General features: G+C 50.8%; 1 long non-coding RNA gene across 1 annotated transcript; it reads left to right on the top strand.

Annotated features, from left to right (window-relative positions):
• Positions 1–3,446: 3,446 nt before the first annotated feature.
• On the top strand, positions 3,447–9,743 carry LOC142069887 (uncharacterized). Its single transcript, XR_012665862.1, has 2 exons — positions 3,447–3,870; positions 7,311–9,743. It is a non-coding gene; the product is annotated as an uncharacterized LOC142069887 (long non-coding RNA).
• The last annotated feature ends 11,914 nt before the right edge of the window (positions 9,744–21,657 follow it).

The raw sequence follows: 21,657 nt of genomic DNA, 5'->3' as shown, positions 1-21,657 counted from the left end.
CCCCCTGCAGAGCAGCCAGGCCAGCTCAGGAACCGGGTCTGTGTTCAGGGCAGGAGCTGAGCTCTGCAGCAAACCACAGACACCTCAGCCCCAGAGCGCCCCCCTCTGGCCCAGCCCAGCAGCTGTTGTTGGCACAGCTGGGAATAGGGGTGACCTGCCTGTCTCACCCCTCCCCTGTTCTACCCCTGCAGGGTCAGTGGGGCCAAGGGAGGGGCTGGGCTAATGCTATAAAGAAACGCTGGGAGGGACTCAGGTGAGAGCCCATCACTGGGGATCTGGTGTGAGCATCTGTCAGTGAGTGACAGCACCCCCTGCTCCTGCCCCATTGAAACCATGGTGAGTCCTCCCCTGCCTCCTCCTGCCCCATGGAAACCATGGTGAGTCCCCCCACCTGCCTCCTCTTGCCCCATGGAAAGCCTGGTGAGTCCCCCCATCTCCTCTTGCCCCATGGAAATCCTGGTGAATCCTCCCTGCCCCATGGAGTCCCAAGGGAATCCCCTTTGCCCTCTCCCACCTGCCCCCACCCCATGGAGCATTTGGCCCCCCACCTCCTCCCAGCCCCATGGAGCCCCAGGGGAGTTTCCTCTGGCATGGGAAGTCTCTTTCACCCCACTCCAGAAAGCCATGGTTGTAGGTCGATCTCTGCTGTCTCCACCTGGGGCTGTCTGGTTCAGCGCATGAGCCGCAGCAGCTGATCCCATCCCTAGGGGGACGAACCTTGATCCCAAGCAGCCTCCCCCTTGTACCCACCTGACCCTGCTCTGCCTTGTCCCTGCAGCACCCCAGAGCCAGCCTGCAGCTGCTGGTGCTGAGCACCACTCTCCTGGTGGATCTGGACACCCCACTGGCCTGGGGGGTTGAGGACAACAGCCTGCTGCCCATGGGCATCAATGAAGACACTCTGGCTATGATCCTCAACCACATCAAGACATGAGTGAGCAGCTGGGCCACGCTGGCTCTGATGGGCTGGGGGCCCCCTCTGATCCCCTCTGGTGCAGGGGGCAGTTGGAGGGACTGTCCCATGCGCATAGCGATGGGTGCTGGACAGACAAATACGCAGGGCAGCTCCTGCACATGGACCACGAGCAGAGCTACACAGACCGGAACCAGCGGGTCATGGGGTAACTCGGGGTGCAGGGGAGCAGGGACCAGTGGTGCAGGGTGCTGATGGGTTGGCTGGTCCCCAGGGACCAGGTGTAGGGGGGCAGAGCCATGCACAGGGATGGGGTGCGGGGGAGCAGCCTTCCCTCTGAATTCCCTGGGACTGTTGTCTCCAGCCTCCCCCAAACAACCCCTGGCTCCATCTCTGCCTTCACAGCACCCAGGTGCCCAAGGGAAGGTCTGATTGGAAGATGCCCTGGCAAGAGGGGGAGGAATTGGTTAACAGATGCCCTGGGGAGGGGTTGGTTGGCTGGTACCCTATGGAGGGTGTCCTGGAGCAAGCCTGGCTGGCAGGTGTCCCAGGCAGTGGCTGTCAGAGTAGCAGCGGGGCTGGTTAGCATGGTTCTGCCCTCTTCCCACTCCCAATTCTGTCCTGCTTTGGCTCTAGGGGCAATGCACCCACTGCCTGGGATAAAGTGTGGGGGGGCTTTACACCAGAGAGAGAAGCCAGCAGTCCTGGCTCCCAACCCCCTGCTCTAGCCACTAGACCCCACCCCTCTCCCAGAACTGGGAAAGGAATGCAGGAATCCCGACTCCCAGCTCTATCCATTAGACCCTGCTGCACTCCCCCAGCTGGGAAGAACCCCACAGGAGATGCAGTGGGTGAGAAATGGAGCTGAGGGGGCAGCAAGGACAGAGACAGAGCAGTGGGAATTGGACCACGGCTGGTTTCAAACCAGTCGCTGGAGGAGATCCACACACTGCAGCACCAGAAAAGCAGAAGCTAGCTGCTGCAACACCAGTTCTCAGCTGTGCTCTACCTGAAGAGGGCAGCCTCATCCAGAGCAACCAGGCTGAGGCCCCCTTGTGATGGGGCCAGACCTGTCCTGCTGTGATTCATAGACCCGTCACTGCTCACAGCTAATGGAGAGCTCCTTTAGCTCAAGGGGGCAGGCCTGAGCTTTAAAACACTTGACCCCTCTCCCCTCCTTTGGCAGAAAACAGAACCCAGGCATCCTGAGCCCATGTGATTCCTTCAGACCATGTTCATCTCCCCAGCCATCCCTTTGGGCTGTGATGTTAAACTGAACCAAAGAAGTTGCCCAGGGAGTTTTTCCCTCAAAGAAAGAGGGGTGAGGCAACCCCCTTGTCCGCCCTGTGCCTGTGTGAGTCACAAATGGCTAGTGGCAGGTGTAAATGTCCTGCCTCATCCCTGTTCTCTGACCAGCCTGATTCCTCCTCCCAGCGCTGACTCCCGTGAGGTTTGCAACCCTTCGAATTCCTTCTCCACGTAGTGTTCAGCTCTTAGAGTCCTGGCTGCAGCTTATCTTCCATGGCAAGTTCAAAGCCGTCCAAAGCTGGCCTGGTCTCCCCACCTCCTGGGGAACCTTTCAGTCCCTATCCAGGCTGCTGGCCACCTCATCCATCCAGCCAGTCCAGACTGGGAGTTCTGGGAGATCCGACTGGTCCAGACTGGGAGTTCAGAGCAATCCAGCACGTCTGGGCTTCCCAGCCTGTCTGGACACTTAGCAGCTGCTGCCCCAGCAGATCTCTGACCCCAGGACATGTCTCCGTCCTGCTGGGAAACCTTCAGATGCTGCTTTAATTCCTGTATAGAGTGTCTCGCTCTTGTTTTAGGGTTTGGTTTATTCCCTTTGGAAAGGCCTTAAGGCCCTTTGGGCAGCTTTGATTTCTGCGAGTGGCCCCACTATTTGTCCCATCTTGGTTCAACAGCAAGCTCAGCTCAGTATCTCTGTCTCTGGACTCTCTGCTCCTGACACCAGGGCTGACCCCTCCCCCAGCCCCACCCTCGGGGATGCACTGCACTGTCCCCTCCTCCATAGGGATCTGCTGCACCATCTCCTCCCCAGCTGGGATTCACTGCAATGCCCCCAGGGGCACTGGAACAATTTTTATAGTGGGGGTGCTGAGAGCCATTGAAGCAAACTGTAAACCCTGTATATGATGGAAACCACTTCAAGCCAAGGGGTCTGTTCCAGGACCTATGGATGTCCCCTCCCCCAGGGATCCTGCACCGGCCCCTCTGGTGCCCTCCCCCTCAGCTCCCTCCCCCTGCTTGCTCAGCCACAGCAGCCAATCACAAGGCTCCATCCCATCTTCAGTCTCTAGTTGCTCAGCAGGGTCTTCTGAGGGAGCCCAAGGGAGAGAGAAAAAAGGGCAGGAAACGGAAAGGGAGGCAGCGTGAGACATCCACAGCCGCTGAAAGCATGAGGAGGGAGGGGCCAACTGTCACCTGAAGGGGGGGGGGTCTCAATAGGGTCTGGGGGGTCAGGGAGAGCCTCAAAGAAGGGGGACAGTGGGATAGAGACAGAGAGGACTGGAGAGCGGGTTTAAGGGGCAGGGGTGAAAGTAACTTAAAAGACTTACCGGTACGCCGGAGTCCTGAACAGGGGGTGGGGCCTCAACAGGAATAGGCAGATCCTTTAAATCCCCGGGCCCTTTAAATTGAGATTTAAAGGGCCCGGGGATCCGGCTGTGGTAGCCGGGGGAGGGGTCACCACAGGAGCAGTAGCTGCGGCAGGAGCCGGGAGCCCTGGGATGCCGGTGGCGATTTAAAGGGCCCAGGGCTCCAGCAGCGGGGCTCTGCAGCAATTTAAAGGGCCCAAGGCTCCGGCCACTGCCAGGAGCCCTGAGCCCTTTAAATCACTGGCCTGGGGAAGCTGCCCCCTGCCAGTGCAGTCGGCGATATACCAGCTCTTGCCAGTACACCGTACTTAACCGTACCGGCTTACTTTCACCTCTGTTAAGGTGGGTGGAAAGAGAGGAGAGAGAAAGGAATGGGGGTGGGCAGAGGGAATGGACGGTAGAGTGGGGAGGGGGAGAGTTGGGGATTGGGAGAAGAGGAAGCCATGGGGATGGGGGAGGAGAAGGCAGGGATTTCCCTACACCCCCCCCGAATTTCCCCAACACCCCCCTGTTGGGGACACTGGGCATGGCCACTAGGTAACTCGAGGGGATGGAAGACCACGAGTGTCGATGAAGCCCCATCGCACTAGGCCCAGATGACCTCAGGCCCCCCCCCCGCACGAGGGCTGTCGCCACAGTCATGCTGAGGATTTTGCAACAAAATACTGCAAATGCACAAAAGCACACTCTCTGAAACTAAATTGGACCAGACAGGCCAGATAAGACAAAACAATGCTGAACAAACAACTCCATATATGAGGAAACAGATGGTGGGAAGAAAAAGGGGAACTAGCCGGTATACTGGAATGGTTACATGGATACTCAGGGCAGCTTGTTATTGGATAAGTATGCTAAAGAAAGGATGTATAAGAGTCTGTGTAACTGCCTGCTCTGGTGTGCAGGATTTGAGATTGTTGTCTCCCTGTACCACTTGAAGCTTCAAATAAACTTTTCTGCTTCTCCACCCCGTTGTGATTATTGGGCGACGCATACAAACCCTGCTGTTGCTTGCCTCGGGCACTCTGTGCCGGCAACACCCCCCCACAGTTTTGTGAACTAGTTACATACAGTGTTGCCAATTTAGTGATTGTTTGGAAATTTGAATTGAAACTGAAACATTAATACACACTTTAAAAGCATATACAGTGTATGATAAAATACGTGTATCTGAAAAAGTATAATAGATTTGAAAAGTATGAACACAGACTAGCTTCCTTACACAGCAATTGTTTTTTATGACAATGTCAGTGTATTCATTTTGGTGATGTTGGCCAACCTAATAATTTCAAATTATGATTTGTAAGCAAGGTCTAAATGAGCTCTCCCTGACACCTAGTGATGAGCTAGCGGCTGGGGGGAAAGGCTTCAGGACCAGATTGTATTTACATTCACACCTAATCTACCTAGGTATCCAGCAAATAGAGCTGTGTTGCCCAAGTGATAGATTTTGGCTGGGGTTGGGTTACAAATCACTTGAATGTGGGGGTAATGAAATGTTGTTATTCTTATTGTATGTGTAAAGGGCAGTAGAACTGTACTTAGCCTGTGCTGATTGAAGGCATCAAGAGAGAGGGTGGGGACAGGTGTTTTGCTTGATGGTCTGCCTGAGTCACAAGTACTAATTGACCTGCCCCTCTCCACTGTTTAAAGACAGAGGTGATTAGGCTCTATAGATAGTCTTTTGTTCTGTTAAGTGACCACTACAGCTGAAATCACTGATAATCAGGTCTAAGTGCTTAGACCTGCTGTGGGACAGTGTTTCTGTGGAAGAGACGGCCTAGTCTGCACTAGCAGTGAGGTTCCCCCACTGAGAGCTCAGCTGAAATCACTGAGAGCTGATGGAAGCTCAAGAGACCAACATGCAGAGGTCACAGTGGCAGGTGGCAGCAGAAGGTGATTGCACTGGGCCATTGGCAACAGAGCAATGGAGTGAATGGTGGCACAATGAGGTGAATGAGGGAAAAGTGAGGGGCATGTTAAATAAACATTTGTTTGTTGGACTATATTTTAGTGACTTTACTCCAGAATGCTAGATTTGTGACTGGGAATGGAAACATATGTTTCCTAGTAGGCCAAGATTTTTAAAATGCATTATTTGCCAAGGTTGTTATCTCACCTCGTTGCTATCTTGAGAGGTCATTATGTTGGGGAGTTTCTGTACTGAACATTTTTATTATTATAATTAATTTTTTACATAAGAATGGCCATACTGGGTCAGACCAATGGTCCGTATAGCCCACTATCCTGTCTTCTGACTGTGGTCAAGGCCAGGTGCTTCAGCGGGAATGAACAGAACAGGTAATCATCAAGTGATCCATCCCCTGTTGCCCATTCCCAGCTTCTGGCAAACAGGCTAGGGACACTCAGAGCATGGTGTTGCATCCCTCCCCATCCTGGCTAATAGCCACTGATGGATCTATTCTCCAAGAATTTATCTAGTTCTTTTTTTAATCCTATTATAGTTTTGGTCTTCACAACATCCCCTGGCAAAGAGTTCCACGGGTTGACTTTATGTTGTGTGAAGAAGTACTTCCTTTTGTTTTTTTAAACCTGCTGCCTATTAATTTCATTGGGTGACTGCTAGTTCTTGTGTTATCTGAAGGATTAAATAACATTTCCTTATTCACTTTCTTCACACCAGTCAAGATTTTATAGACCTCTATCATATCCCCTCTTAGTCGTCTTTTCTAAGCTGAGAAGTCCCAGTCATTTTAATCTCTCCTCCTGTTTCATACCCCTAATCATTTTAGTTGCCCATCTCTGTACCTTTTCCAATTCAAAATACTTTTTTGGGGATGGGGTGACCAGATCTGCACACCAGATCTAGACAGTATTCAAGGTGTGCAGGTACTATGGATTTATAGAGAGGCAATATGATATTTTCTATCTTATTATCTATCCCTTTCTTAATGATTCCCAACATTCTGTTTGCTTTTTTGACCGCCGCTGTACACTGAGTGGATATTTTCAGAGAACTATCCACAATGACTCCAACATCTCTTTCTTGTGTGTTAACAGCCAATTTAGATCCCATCATTTTGTATGTATAGTTCAGATAATGTTTTCCAGTGTGCATTACTTTGCATTTATCAACACTGAATTTCATCTGCTATTTTCAGAGTAACAGCCGTGTTAGTCTGTATTCGCAAAAAGAAAAGGAGTACTTGTGGCACCTTAGAGACTAACCAATTTATTTGAGCATAAGCTTTCATGCATCCGATGAAGTGAGCTGTAGCTCACGAAAGCTTATGCTCAAATAAATTGATTAGTCTCTAAGGTGCCACAAATACTCCTTTTCTATCTGCTATTTTGTTGCCCAGTCACCCAGTTTTGTGAGATCCCTTTGTAACTCTTTGCAGTCTGTTTTGGACTTAACTATCTTGAATAGTTTTGTATCATCTGCAAATTTTGCCACCTCACTGTTTACCCATTTTTCCAGATCATTTATGAATTTGCTGAACACTAATGGTCCCCGTACCGATGACCCCTCAGGGATACCACTATTTATCTCTCTCCATTCTGAAAATTGATAATTTATTCCTACCCTTTATTTCCCATCTTTTAACCAGTTACTGATCCCTGAGAGGACTTCCCTCTTATCCCATGATGGCTTACTTTTCAAAAGTCAATTTAAATTAAATAAATGTTTTTTAAAAAATTATATTTGTTTTAGAAATCTAGAACTGTTATGTGTTTTGGTGTAATATTCATTATCCTTATGTTAAATTTGCATTATCCTAACAAAACATTTAATTTATTCATATCTCTTTTATATGTTGCAGGTCAAAGTGAAAATGAAAAGACAAAAAACAATGCAACAATTTTTCCCACTCAAAGGCCTCAAAAACCAACCAAGGTGAAGACCACATCAAGAACCAAGAATATATCAACATGTCATCTGAAGGTTCAACGGGTGTATCTACATTCCGACCAGCCCGAAGCACAAATACAGCTACCTACTGAAGAAACAGTGCCTCCAAAACCTAAAGGCAGTTCCCGATGTTGTCGGTCAAAGTGTTCCCCTTTACTGAAGTTACAAAAGATGGCTACTGGTCCATCTCTTGCAAAAAAGCTTACGAAGAAGGAAAGCTTCCCAATGCTATAATTGGTAAAAGTGGAGGAGCTTGGTTTGTCCGACCAATCATCAAAGCCAATGCGTGAAAAGGCTGCAAAGCACCAGGCCTCTGGACTGCATCAACCTGCAGAAAGCCTTGTAAGCCCCCTTTCAAAGCCCATTTTAGACGTACTGAATGAGGCTGTTAAGAATGCTGGAGACACAACACAGTTCATGCGAACAAACATGGCCGCGGCCTCCTACTGTCTATTTAGGCAAGAGATGCCGCACGCTACAAACTGGAGGCCAGTATTAAGTGCGTGGTCACTTGTTCATCCTGAAGTTGAACACTGGTTCCAAACAAGACCGGCAAATGCTCACTATCTTTCTGCAAGAAACTCAGCTGACTGGCTAGAAGCATGCAGTGCAACAGTGAAAGACTCAACAGTTGAAAAACAGAGGAACTCTCTCACCACATTCAAAAAATTTGCATACATGGCTGATGAATGCACCGATGCAAATGGGCATCAAGTATTAAGTCATTGTGTTCATTATCTTGATGTCAGTGGTAGGCCAGTAAATGCATTTCTAGATGTTCAAGTTATAAAAGACACATCAGCTGCATCTGTGACAAACCACATCTTAAAAGAGTTAAATGCTTGTCAATTGGACCCCAGACAGATGGCTGCTTGTGCATTTGATGGAGCTGCAAACTTCTCTGGAAGACATGGTGGAGTACAAGCTTTGCTCAGAGAAAAGTAAAGGAGTACTTGTGGCACCTTAGAGACTAACAAATTTATTTGAGCATAAACTTTCGTGAGATACAGCATGAGCTGTATCTAAGGTGCCACAAGTACTCCTTTTCTTTTTGCGAATACAGACTAACACGGCTGCCCCTCTGAAACCTGTCAGAGAAAAGTGTTACCCTAATCTCTCCTATACACACTGCAGAGGCCATCTACTCCAACTAGCGCTAGTACGAGCTGCAGACTCTTCAAAAGACATTTTAAAAGACATAAATTTAATGTCTTTATTGTATTCTTTTTTCAGCAAGTGTCCAAAAAGACTCTATATCTTGGAAAATATAGAAGATACACTGGCACTGAAGTTCAAATTAGTCCAACCTGGGAAAACCCACTGGGTTTCTCATGATTGATCCTTGGTTGGTGTCTTAAAATTACTCCAGCCATTATTACTGGCTTTGGAAAGTATCTACCAAGATCGGATGGATCTAAGTAGTGAGGCTGGTGGATTACCTTTGCTTCTACGTTCAGAGAAGACTATTGCCATTCACTTTCTTGTAAGTCTACTGTTGAAACCACTTGGGTCATTAAACAATGCCATCCAGGCATCTGCTACAACAGTTGTAGATCTTTGTCCGGTAACAGAAACTACATTTGGATCTATCAGAGAGCTATCCATTGAAAAAGTACTGGAAGAAGCAAAGACTTTAGTCCAGAAGTTGACTAATGAAGGCATTTATATTGAATCCTTAAGTGAAGAGGATAAGAAGTGTTTGTTAAGACAAGTGAAAAAGTACACAGACCTGATTCTTAAAAATCTACAACAGCGACTTCTAGATTCTACCCAACCTCTAAGTAGATTTTACAGATCCCTGTCCTATAAAACACAGACAGTTGAGTGAAGTGAGGAACTACCGGCAATGGGGGTGCCATGTGCTCAGGACAGAATAGAGAATTTGAACACAGAGTGGAATATCATACGATGAATGAATGAAGATTTGACTTCAACTTCTTTTTTGTCATCACTAGTGGCTCGACCCTATCTTTGTGCTATGTTTCCTGGGATGAACGAAGTAGGAATTCATCTCTTTCTACTCCCAGTCACAACAGCTACAGTTCAGCTTTCTTTTGCCTCATTGAATAAAATTTTGTGTTCTGAATGAAGTCGCCTTCTGCCTGATCCTGTGAATGAACTAAAGAGCATATCAATTCAAGGAATGAAAGTACCGGACACACGAGAAGCCACCAAAGATGAACACACTGCATTCAAGAAGTTCATTAACAGAGTTGTGCAAAATTATTACAAGAAACCAAGAAGGATGTAGATGTAGTGCTTCATAGAAGGCTTGAGTAGCCAACTTTAATTTGTGTGATGATTTTAAAACATGCGTTAAATCTAATAAAATGGTCATGAAACATTTTTTAGTTTTTACTATGGTGCCATACAGCCCACCTTCACCCTCACGGTCTCACCCCTCATCGGCCCTGACCACCACCCCTCCCCCGTAAATTTGAACACCCCCCCCTCACAATTTCAATTCCTGGGGAAAACACTGGACAGAACTTTAGGGTCACCACTTTGTTGTAGGTTTAGCTTTTCAAAATAAGTAAAAGAATTCAATAATTGTTTTTCTCTTGCATTGCAATTTGATGTTCCTGTTCATATGTTCTGTGTAAATCAATTCTGTTTTGTGTGTAACTAAGAAATGTGTGTGTTAGAAGATAAGTGTGAAGGCCATCACCAGACCAAATGTTCTAGGAAGGAATCAAGGACAGATGCAAGGGCACCAGAAAATTACAACACGCCCCTATTGAAATGTCAAAAAAGGGCAAATTGACGACTCTAAAAATAAAACAGGCACCTATCAATGGGGACAAAATAGCTGTAATCAAAACTAGCATGGGGTAACTCCCTAAAAAACTTAATAAAAAAACAAAATAAAAAATTTTAAAAAACCAAGCACTCATCAAAGAACAATTAATTACAGCATGACAGTGCAAAACTCATTGGTCCCAATAAAAAAAATCACTATATAAACAGGGTGCCTTGCCATGAAACTTTGGGTTCGTCCTGGAGCATCGTGGGTTCCCCGGAGCATCGTGTCATGACCAACTGAGCCCGGCTTCTCTCTACACGTGATCAACCTAGCTGGCCACTAGATTGATCCGAACTCTAGACTAGTAACTATAACATCGACTGGCGGGACAATGTGGATATGCGTGTGTGTGTGTCTAATTGAATGCATGTGCTAATTGATGTATCTTCAATAAACGCAGAGAACTGCCTTTTCCCCTGGAAAAAGATCCCGTTTGATTCTTATAAGTATAACACTAGCAGCAGCTTCTGGTATGGACAGAGCTCCACAGCAGCAATCTCACTCCTTTTCCCAAAATGGAGTCCAACGCCTGCTCTCCCTGCATGAGGAAGTCTCCCCCTCTTTCCCCAAGGCATCATGGGACTTGTAGTCTCTAAGGCTAGATTGCAGCACACATGGCTGGAACACTCCCAATAAAGTTCAGAAGCCCCTCTAGTAAAGGCTGCCTACATTTGTAACCCACTAAACCCCACCCTCCTCCCAGAGCTGAGATAGAACCCAGGAGTCCTGACAGGGTCTTTCTCTCAGCAGAGTTAGTAACAAAGTAAGAATATACATTAAAATTTTAAACCTAACTGTGTCCCTTAAATCAGTGGCTTTCAAACTGTGGGTCGCGACCGAGTACTGGGCCGCAGAATGGAAGGTACTGGATCGTGGCGGCTCTGGTCAGCACCACCAACTGGGCCATTAAAAGTCCCATTGGCGGTGCTGTCCGGCTAAGGCAGGATAGTCTCTACCTGTTCCCATACCGCGCTGTGCCCCAGAAGCGGCCAGCAGCAGGTCCGGCTCCTAGGCGGTGAGGCCATGGGGCTCTGCATGCTGCCCCCACCCCGAGCACCAGCTCCACATTCCTGGCCAATAGGAGCTGGGGGGGGCAGTGCCTGTGCACGAGAGCCATGTGGAGCCACTTGCATGCCTCATCCTAGGAGCCAGACCTGCTGCTGGCCGCTTCCGGGGTGCAGCGCTGTCCGCGGTGCCAGGACAGGCAGGAAGCCTGTCTTAGCACCCTGCTGTGCTGCTGCCTGGGAGCTGCCTGAGGTAAGCCCCAATCCCCTGCACCCCAATCCCCTGGCCCAACCCTGAGCCCCCCCAAAACCTGGAGCCCCTTCCTGCACCCCAAACCCCTCATCCCTGTCTCCACCCCAGAGCCTGCACCCCCAGCCCAGAGCCCTAAACCCCTCCTGCTCTCCAACCCCCTGTCCCAGCCCAGAGCCCCCACCCACACCCTGAACCCTTCATTCTTGACCCCACCCCTCAGCTCTCACCCCTGTACCTCAACCGTCTACCCCAGCCCTGAGCCCCTCCCACACCCCAAACCCCTCAACCCCAGCTCCGTTGGGTCGCGGGCACCAATAATTTTCTTCAACTGGGTCACCAGAAAAAGAGTTTGAAAACCACTGCCTTAAATGACTTGCCACAAGATGTCGGAACATGTTATTATTAGAGCTGAGTCAGTCTAATATTTATTTATTTTTCTTTCTTTTATATAGGAATTAGATACAGTGCTCCTGACGCTAACTGCTAAATTATCTGCCAGAAAACTACAGTTTTCAAGTGCCTAACTAGCCCCTGGAATCACTATTAAAGTTGCCACCCCCACCCAAAATCTTTGAGCAGGAGGTTGGACTTGGTGACCTCCTGAGGTCTCTTCCAACCTTAACCTTTTATTTCTATGATATGGGCAGCAGCCGCTCAGGGTGTCACAGCCACACTGCTATCTCTAGGTGCAAGCTCAACGAGCCAGTGTGAGCTAAGAATCATACCTCCCAAGGGTCACAGATCCACGGTCCAGTGCTCTCTCATGGCTCTAGAACAGTCCCTAGGAGGACCCCTTTAAAGTGTTAACCCCCTTAGGGTCACACTCTCTCACTTGGGTAACAACACCCTTGGCTTCACCACCTCCTGGGCTCGACTTTCTGAGCCTTCAGCACCCCGCCTCACTCTGTGAGCTCCCCGCAGTGAGTGCACTTAAATTGGACCCCAGGCAGTACTGGATTTACCATGGCACCGGCCCACGGTCCAAAGGGGGCCTCTTCTCCGCCCCCCACTCTCTCCTGTGGGGGCAGAAGCTTGGTGCTGCCTGCTCCTGGGCTCCTGCTGCAGCAGGGCAGGCTCCGCCGGCAGCCAAGCTGCCCCCTCCCCCATCTCTTCCCCCAGCATGCTGTGTTCCTGCCCCACCCCCTCCCCACCCGTGAACAGCTGTTTGCCGGCACCAGGGAAGGGGAGGAGCGGAGCCGCGGGGGGGGGGGGGTAGAGAAGAGGTGGGGGCGGGGCCTCGGGGAAGGGGGTGGAATCGGGGTATACCCTCTCCAGCCCCCTGACGTGAGCCGCTCAGGGCAGGGGGCTGGGAGCACCCCCAGGACCCTAAGCCACACCCTCAGCCCCCTGCCCTGACCCCTGCACCCCCACACATACCCAGCCCCCCCACGACCCCAGCCCTGACTCCTGCACCCTCCTCACATGCCCCCAGCCCCCAGTCCTGACTCCTGCACCCCCCACACATACCCAGTTCCCCCACACCCCATGCCCTGACTCCTGCACCTCCCCACATCCCCACCCCCACCCTGAGCATCAAACGGGATCTCCTGCACCTCCCCCCACGTTCCCACCTGCACCCCTCGCACCAAACAGGAGCTGCCCCAGGTAAGCACTCCACACCCCTGTTAGGATATAGATATTCAGGCCTGTCTGCAAAGGCCTGTACTCTAAGAATTTAGGTGTATTCTTATCACTTGGCTAGTGATAGAGGTATAAAAGAATCAAAATCACTGTCTGCTGGTGTAAGGGCCTTCTCTTACTGTGACAGTCTGAGGCCCTGTTCTTAGGCTAAGGCCTTTGGCTAAGCAGCAGAGGCAGCCATAAGCTGGGAAGCGAACGGTCACATCCTCACATTCCAAACTAGTCACATTGAAATAAGGTGCTATTGGGCTGTTAGGCACTATCAGGACAGGATTGTATTCCTATCACCTCCAGAGAAAGGGAAGTGCCTAGAAAATGTAAAAGGAAACTTAGTTTGATAGCATCCTGTCTGGCAAGAACTCACTTATCAATAGCTGGGATGTGAAATCCTCACTTCTGTGTTGTCTTGTCATTGTAGTTCCCACTTTGCTATTGTTTGTCTGTATAATCTCTGTCTGGTTCTGTGATTGTTTCTGTCTGCTGTATAATTAATTTTGCTGGGTGTAAACTAATTAAGGTGGTGGGATATAATTGGTTACATAATCATGTTACAATATGTTAGGATTGGTTAGTTAAATTTCAGGAAAATGATTGGTTAAGGTATAGCTAAGCAGAACTCAAGTTTTACTATATAATCTGTAGTCAATGAGGAAGTGAGTGGGTGTGGGTGAGAGGGGGTGGGTGTGTGAGATGGGAACAGGAAATGGGGGTAAGAAAATTGGAATCATGTTTTGCTAAAGGGGGAAATGGGAACAGGGAATGGGAGTAAGGAAGTTGGAATCATGTTTGGCTAAGGGTAGGAATGGGAACAGGGACACAGGTGTAAGGCTCTGTGGTGTCAGAGCTGGGAAGGAGGATCCTAAGGAAGGAAACTGGAATCATGCTTGCTGGAAGTTCACCCCAATAAACATCGAATTGTTTGCACCTTTGGACTTCGGGTATTGTTGCTCTCTGTTCATGCGAGAAGGACCAGGGAAGTAAGTGGGTGAAGGAATAAGCCCTCTAACAACGCCAACCTCCTGCCCCAACCCTGAGCCCCTTCCTGCATACTAACTCCCTCCCAGACCCTGCACCCCTGTGCTCAGTGCACCCCCACCCTCAGCTCAGTGCAGAGAGAGACAAAGAGAATGGGCTAGGACCAGGGAGAAGGTAGGTACCTGCTCTATGTGGGCAGGGGCGGGGGGGATCCTGTTTACCCCCTCCCCAGCCCTGCTGCGCTTGCAGTTTACCCCCGGCCCCTTCCTTGCTCCAGGGACCAACCTAGCTCCCGCCCCACTGTTCTTTTGCCCCCGGCCCCTGCCTTGCTCCAGTCAGCAGGGACTAATCCTCCCCCCATGCCCCACTGTGCTCATCTTGCCCCTGGCCCCTACCTTGCTCCAGATGGGGCCCAATCCTCCCCCCCCCATGCCCCGCTGTCAGGGTGGATAAAAATCAAAATTTTTTTAAATAAAAAAATTAGATTTTTTTAATTTAAATTGGATTTTTGACCAAAAAAAACCCCATCTAAAGATAGTTTTAATTAAGATACATTATATCTCATCATGGAATAGGGATTATAAATTCTAATTCTATAGTATGAGACAATATATTCGTGTAATGTTTAAGAAAAGTTTTGTAAATGAGTTCCAATAGTTCATGGATTAGGGATCCAATCTTATGGGGTTCCACAGGCTTCTGTATTGATTATTTAGGTTAATCTTTCTATCTACCCAATGGGACTCAGTGCTCAGTCTAGAAGTTACCATCAGAGATGCTTAATTTTGCAGTTCTCAAACTGTGGATTTGTGTCTCCAGAGGTAACATGCTTGTTAACAGCAAAAATGTTTTAAATAAATAAATAATATATAGAGGTGAGAAATAACAGACTTCAACCCTATTGTCCCTCTACAAATTTGTGTACATAGAGTCAATCCCTTACTTCTCTCTAAAAGTGAAAAATTTCAAAAAGTTCAATGAATACAAGATTGTTGGCGGCAGAACAGATCTGGACAAGGAGAAGTCTGGAGATAAATGTGAGAAGTGAGGGACATATGCTTTTTTGTTAAAATATTATGTTTGCTGTTGAAGAAAAAAATCCAGAATACTTAACATTGTTGTTTTAGTTAAATAAAACAATTTAAATGTCTGTCTGGTGATGTTCTTCTCCTAATAAAGCATGGCAAGAAAATCCTCCCAATATTAATGATTAACCTGTTGAACTGAAGATAGTTCAACTTCCAATGACTTCATAAATATCTGCTTCAATTAACTTTGGTAAATGAAATAACCAAACAATCATTCATTTTCTGATATAGCTGTAAAACTCACCTGAAAAGTTTTCAAAATAAATCACTGTTTAAAAATGTATAGTGTGTACCTTCTAAAAATGAAACCTACATCCATCTCTGAGTTGTGAAGAATATGTATTAAGATTATAACAACCAACAAGAATGCACTTTTATGTAGAAAACCATGATTAAATTGAGTCTTCTTGACTAGTGATTTAAATCAAATTCACCCTGCCCGCTGGCCCCTTCATCCCCCAGGGAGGCCCACAAATATGTTTGGCGCTGGGCCCACAAAAAGTTAATCTGGCCCTGACCACAGGGGAAGACTTGCACATCCAAAGGGAGCAATGCACCCCGTCTTCTTTAGACTGGAGTGACTCTCAGCAAGCATGGTAAAACACAAGGATTTATTAGATATCTGGAACACAGTGTAAAAAGCACTTGGTTAGCATAGAGAATGGAAAAGTTACAGCAAAGACCATCTGAGTCTGTTCAGAGCCCTGAGCGCTCTCTGATCTCCTGTGAGTCCCAGTCCAGAAGCGTGTGTCCTGCTTCCAGCAACCAACACCATACTATCTCCTTTGCCCTTCCTCTGTCCTTTGGTCTTCTTCCCAGGCAAAACAGGACACCTGGCTATCCACCTTAGCTGTTTCTTCTCCAGCTGGTTGAAACTGGCCAGCCTCATGTACAGGGTGTCAGCAGTCCCAGGTCATTAGTTGCCAGGCTCCACATGTCTGGCCATTGGAGCAGCTGTTGTCTGCTGAGACTCTGCCAACAGTAAACAACCCTTCCCACCACCGAGTTAAACATGCAGCACATAGGGGAAACCAAGGCACAGACAGCATTCATACAAAATATTAAGAACATTTCCCACTTCCTCACACCAGATCCACCCCACATCTCCCCTAGGCACCCAATGTGCCCCACCCCCAACTGCCCTTGGGCTTCCATCATGGTCCATCTGCCACCATAACACTTAGGATATGTCTACATTGCACAGTTGTCGCCAAAACTTTTGTCTTTCGCGGGTACTTAAAAAAGCCCCCCTGCAAAAGACAAAAGTTTTGCCGACACAAGCGGCCATGTGAACGCAGCTTTGTCAGTAGGAGCACTCTCCTGCTGACAAAGCTTATGCCGCTCGCGGGGCTGGAAGTATTTTGTTGTCAAAAGTGCCAACAAAATACCTCAAAAGAGCGTTCACACACACTGACATTTAGCAACAAGGCTGTGTCGACACAGCCTTGTCGCTAAAAGCTGCATAGTGTAGACAAGCCCTTAGTCTATCATTATGGTCAGACATCCCATGTCACCAGACCCATCCCCCTCCCACTCTCAGCCCCCCCATCTGCCTCCTGCCTCCATTCCTCTCCTATTCCCTGTCCCATCCCATCTTAGTCCCAATAACCCCCATTCCAAAAAATGACTTTTCTGGTTTGTCTCAAGTGTTTGGTTTCTAGCAAGGGTTTTATGTGAGAATTTGCTGCTCACAGTGATGGAGGAAGCTGACACCATGGGAGCAGTATTGGCTCCAACAGCCGCAGGGCTGGTTTGGGGTGGGTCTATGCTTTACAAACTCTGTCTCTCCCCTGTGCCAGGTTGGGAAGCTGGGTCTGTGCCCCTTACCTTGGGGAGGAGAGAGGGAGATGTGGCAACTGGAGGTGTGGTTGGCACATGGCACCCAATAGGGGAAACATCCCATATCCCATTCCCCATCCCCTGAGCCAGTCTGTTCCTCTACAACTTGGGGCTGGATCAGAACCGGCCCCCTCTGTGGGCTGGGGGCAGAACTAGGCCTACCCAGCTCACTCAGCTGGGCGTCCCCATTTCCGTCCCAGGAAATCAATATCAGGGGAGATGGGAACACTGCTCCACATCAATCTTGCTTCGGCTGCTGTCTCCTCTGCGGGCTGCTCAGTGCAGCTGCCCCCAGAGCTGTGACCCACTAGCGCCTGCCCTGTACCCATGGGAGCGCTGTACCCACGGGATGGGCTGTACCCACGGGAGCGCTGTAACCCGCATGCCAGGAGTTTTGTGTGTCCCCCATTTCCCCAGCCATCCATGCCAGAGTCCCCCATTTTCCACCCTGTGCAGGGGCTCTGTGTGCCCCCCATTCCTCCCTTCCCCCCAACCCCACATTTCCCCTCTCACCCATACCACGGTGGGCTGGTTCAGGGAGCCTCTCTGCACTGTGTTGGGATTGCTGAAGCGGGGAGAAGATCCTTCCACCCCTTGTCTGAAGGGAGAGGGATGTGGGGAGCAGCAGGATGAAGAGAGGGTAGCAAAGCAAACGACTCTAAAAGGACTCACACGGGGAAATTCGTGAGAGCCATGGGGAACAGGCAGCGCTGGGCAAGGGAGAGGAAGGGCACAGCCCAGCCACGGACACAGCAGGTCAGCTGGGCTAGAGAAGGCCCCATGTTTTGGATCACAAGCCGTGCACGGCAGCAGAAGGGCCCAGGGTGGCTCCAGACGGCTCCAGCCCTGAGCAGGAAGGAAACCGAGGCAGAGGAATGTTTGCTGGGTTCGGAGTGGTGGGTAGGTCTGTGTCAGACATATGCGCAAAGCATCTGTGTGTCTGTGCTGCACCTCCCAGGTGGACCGGTGAAGAAGGACACCCCCCCCACCGGGGCTCCCACCTTTGGGTGGAGTTCTGCCAGAGGGGTATTTAAGCTGTAGGGGAATCTGACGGGTCAGCCATGATTGCAGGGGCTGGGTAGGGCGCTGTGTGTCTAAGCTGCCAGGACAGGTGCTAGGCAGCAGATCTGCACCCCGAGAGTGTGCCCGGGACCCCAAGACAGAGCCTGTGACTGGGCTCAGCCTCTCTTCAGTCTCCGGGATCCAGAGGCTGAGTACCCTCACAGCAATCTGGTGAGTGGTCAAAAGGGGGCGCTTGTCTGTCATACGCTGTCAGGCTTTCCCCCATGGGCAGGGGGGAGGGGGGTCGCTCACCTGGGGATGACAGGGGGAGAAGCCAGGTCTCTGCTGACACAGGTGGGTGCCAGATCCCTGCACACAGGCTCCCAGCTCAGCTCTTTATAGCATCACCCTAGGGGCATGGAGTGGGGACAGAGCCAGGGGTCCCTGCAGCATGGATCTGGGTCTGTGTTTGCTTCTCATACCACTGGCATGGGGAAATGGAGAGACACTGAACAGACGTGGCCAGATCCCCAGGTGCTGTAAATCAACTTCACCCCATTCAGTTATTGTTTAACCCAAGCCCAGCCTGAGTTCTGGGGAACTCTATCTGGTTGTGGAACTGGTCCAACAAGCCAGAGGGGTTTTACTGGCTAGCTCGCCTCCCTCTGCTCCCCGCACAAGGGGTGGAAGCCCAAAGCCTAGCACTGGCAAGTTGATGTTTGCAAGCAGGGCAATAGCACAGGTGGCAAATCCAGGGCATCCAGCTCAGCCCGGATTCAGGAGAACACTATCTGATTGCAGGACCTGTCCAGAGACAACAGAGAATTGGCTCTTGTCCAATAAATGCCTGGGGAAATTGCAAGGGCTTTGCTGAGTAATTCCTGCTCTGCCTACACAACCCCTACCAGCCCAGGGCAACTGCCACACAGACAGACGGGTCCAGGTGTGGAGAACGGAGGGGAAGGGGGTGAACTGTGTATCTCTGTGACAGGGGTGGTCCAGGCCTGGGCCAAGCATCCTGACCCCAGGATATGTTGTGTGTTGGAAGAAAGTTTGACCGTGTCTGAGCTGCCTGCTAGGAGGCAATTCCAGATGCTGCCCTTCCAGGGGGTGCTTGGTGACTCGGCAAGGACTAGCGTGGGGAGAGTCATCCAGCTGGCACACGAGGGCCATAGCTTTGGAAGGCCTCTTAACTGCTGGCCCATCCCCCCTGAAATGAGGGTGTCTGCATGTGAAACTGGCCTCGCCAGGGGCATGGAGCTTCTGAGTGGGGCCATGGGGCAGAGAGAGACCCCTGTTTCCTGAGGGAGTTCTCCTCTGGGGGGCCAAACACCCCCACAAGCCAGAAGGCTGTGCTGGGGAGGCCAAAGCTGCGGGAGGGAAGCTGCATGGCCTGAATGTGGACAGAGCTCAGTGGGATAAAGGGGAGCAGACTCCCCACTCTTTACTCACCACTGATCCGGTAACATCATCGCAGGGTGTGGCCCATTGCCAGGAGTCAGACGCCACTTCCCAGCTCCCGCAGGCGTGTGCCACATCGGCAGGCACGGCCGAGTCCGACCCACTGGAGTCATCTCCAGACATGTCCGTGGTGGGGCTCCCAGGACTCGCCCTGCTTTGCACATTCCCTGGAGGTGAGGTGTGCGGCAGCCTGTTCACTCTCCTCGCCCTGGGCCATAAAGCCATCTGCCCTGGGGTTGGGCACCTCGGGTCTGAATGACAGGATCCGGGAATGTGGCAGATCCTGGACCTTACAGCCAGAGGAGAAGCACAGAGAGAGGGACAGCAAGAGCTGGGGGGGTCTCAAGGGCTGGTCTAGACCCCACCCCTTCTAGGAGATGTGGTGTGGTGGACAGAGCACTAGGCTGAGGATCAGCACACCTAGATTCTGTCCCAGGCGCTGCCACTGATCAGCTCTGGGACCCTGGGCTGGTTCCCTTCCCTGCCTTTTCTTGCCACTTACCTATTTCCTGCATCTAGGGCTGCCCCTGCACATACATATCCTGTACCTGCCCCTGCACCCTGGGCTGGTTCCCTTCCCTGCCTTTTCTTGCCACTTACCTATTTCCTGCATCTAGGGCAGAAGGTACCTGCCCCTGCACCCAGGGCTGCCCAGCCTCCTCTCCCCGGAGCTTGCAGTTCCAGCACTGGCACCTCCTCCATCGCCAGTCTGGGGGGTCATTGACACAGCACACTGCTGGGGACTGCACCACCGTACGGGGAATCCCTGGGCTGGGCATGGTTTGGGGAGCAAGACCTGACCCAAAATAACAAGCTGTGCAATAAGAATTTCTGCCAAGGGCACCAGGACAGAGGAGAACAGCGCAGGCTGTCAAACCACTAGCAGCATATCCAGACTGGGCTAAGGTAATCCGGGGCCCTGGGCACCCCAACCCGCAGCCCTTCCCCCCACCCAGTCACCCTGTGTGACACAGTGGGAATTTTCTGTAATATTTTTATGAATACAGTTTCCCTCTGTACTTTGCATTGCTACCAGTGAGGGCAAAAAGGCTAGGTCTGCTCTCAGGGGCAGCACAGGACCTGAGCGTTGTGGGTCGCCTCACTGGCTGGGCTGCAAAGAAAAAGGTCAATAAGGAACCTGCCCAAAGCAATCGCATCTCGACACTCAATGCCAAAGAGACAATGAGCAGCACATTCACCCCAGGAACCAGCCACCCAGAGGAAGGAGGTGTCTCCCCTCCCCCTACCTGATGGACCCCCAGATGGAGCACAAAGGACGGGGTGATGGGCAGGGGCTCCTCGAAGGGACGGTTTAAAAGCTGGGGCATAGCACCCACCCTGTGGGGCCATGACATCCCATCCCTTCCTGCCTGGTCCATGGCCACCCACATGAGCTGTCTGCTGGGGCACCGCTCCCCTCCACCCCCACACCCTGTCCTCAGGCAGGCTGGGGTCTATCCCAAAGGGAGAGAGGCTTGACCCCAAAGAGGGGTCAGTGTACAGGCAGTGTACAGAGCCAGGATGGGATGGTGGCAGCCAGCACCACATGGTGCCCCCTGTTGAGCGCTGATGCTTCTCCCCAGTGCTTCTAACCAGTCAGAGCACAGGGCCCCACGTCTGTCACAATCCCCTAGTGAGCCAGTGTAAGCCCCTTCTGAGCCATTTGAAATAGAGCTTTCCTGAGCTGATCATTCTCAGACTGTGTACTCCCCAGGGTGTGACCAACACAGCAACGCTGCCTGAGTCTGCTGAGAGCCTGAGCCCATTGAAGAGAGAGGGGGAGCTGCCCCCTGTATTTAAGTGGAGCACTGTTTCCCAACCCACTGCCTGGAGGCAGGGCTTTGCCAGCCCCACCCAGCAGCTATAGCCTGGGAGCTGGGGTTAGTGCTGGGGCAACCCCTGCCACCCTGGGGGAGAGGGCATCCCTGCTGCTGTCTCCTTCACCCCACCTGGCTCAGCCATGGAGTTTCCTTTAAAGTCAATATTGAATAAAGCAGCTGAGCCCTCCCCTGGGCTGGGCACAGGAACAGAAGGAGCTGACACCGCCCCCCTACCTCAGTGAGGGAGGGAGGGGAATGGGGCTATAAAGAAAGGGGCTGGGAGCTGAGACCCCATCACTGGGAATCTGGTGTGAGCATCTGGCAGTGAGTGACGGCACCCCCTGCTCCTGCCCCATGGAAATGCTGGTGAGC

This window comes from Caretta caretta, chromosome 23, assembly GCF_965140235.1.
Source record: "Caretta caretta isolate rCarCar2 chromosome 23, rCarCar1.hap1, whole genome shotgun sequence".
NCBI classification, from domain to species: domain Eukaryota; kingdom Metazoa; phylum Chordata; order Testudines; family Cheloniidae; genus Caretta; species Caretta caretta.
Note: the sequence above shows the minus strand (reverse complement) of the source record. Positions and strands in the feature narration are given on the sequence as shown.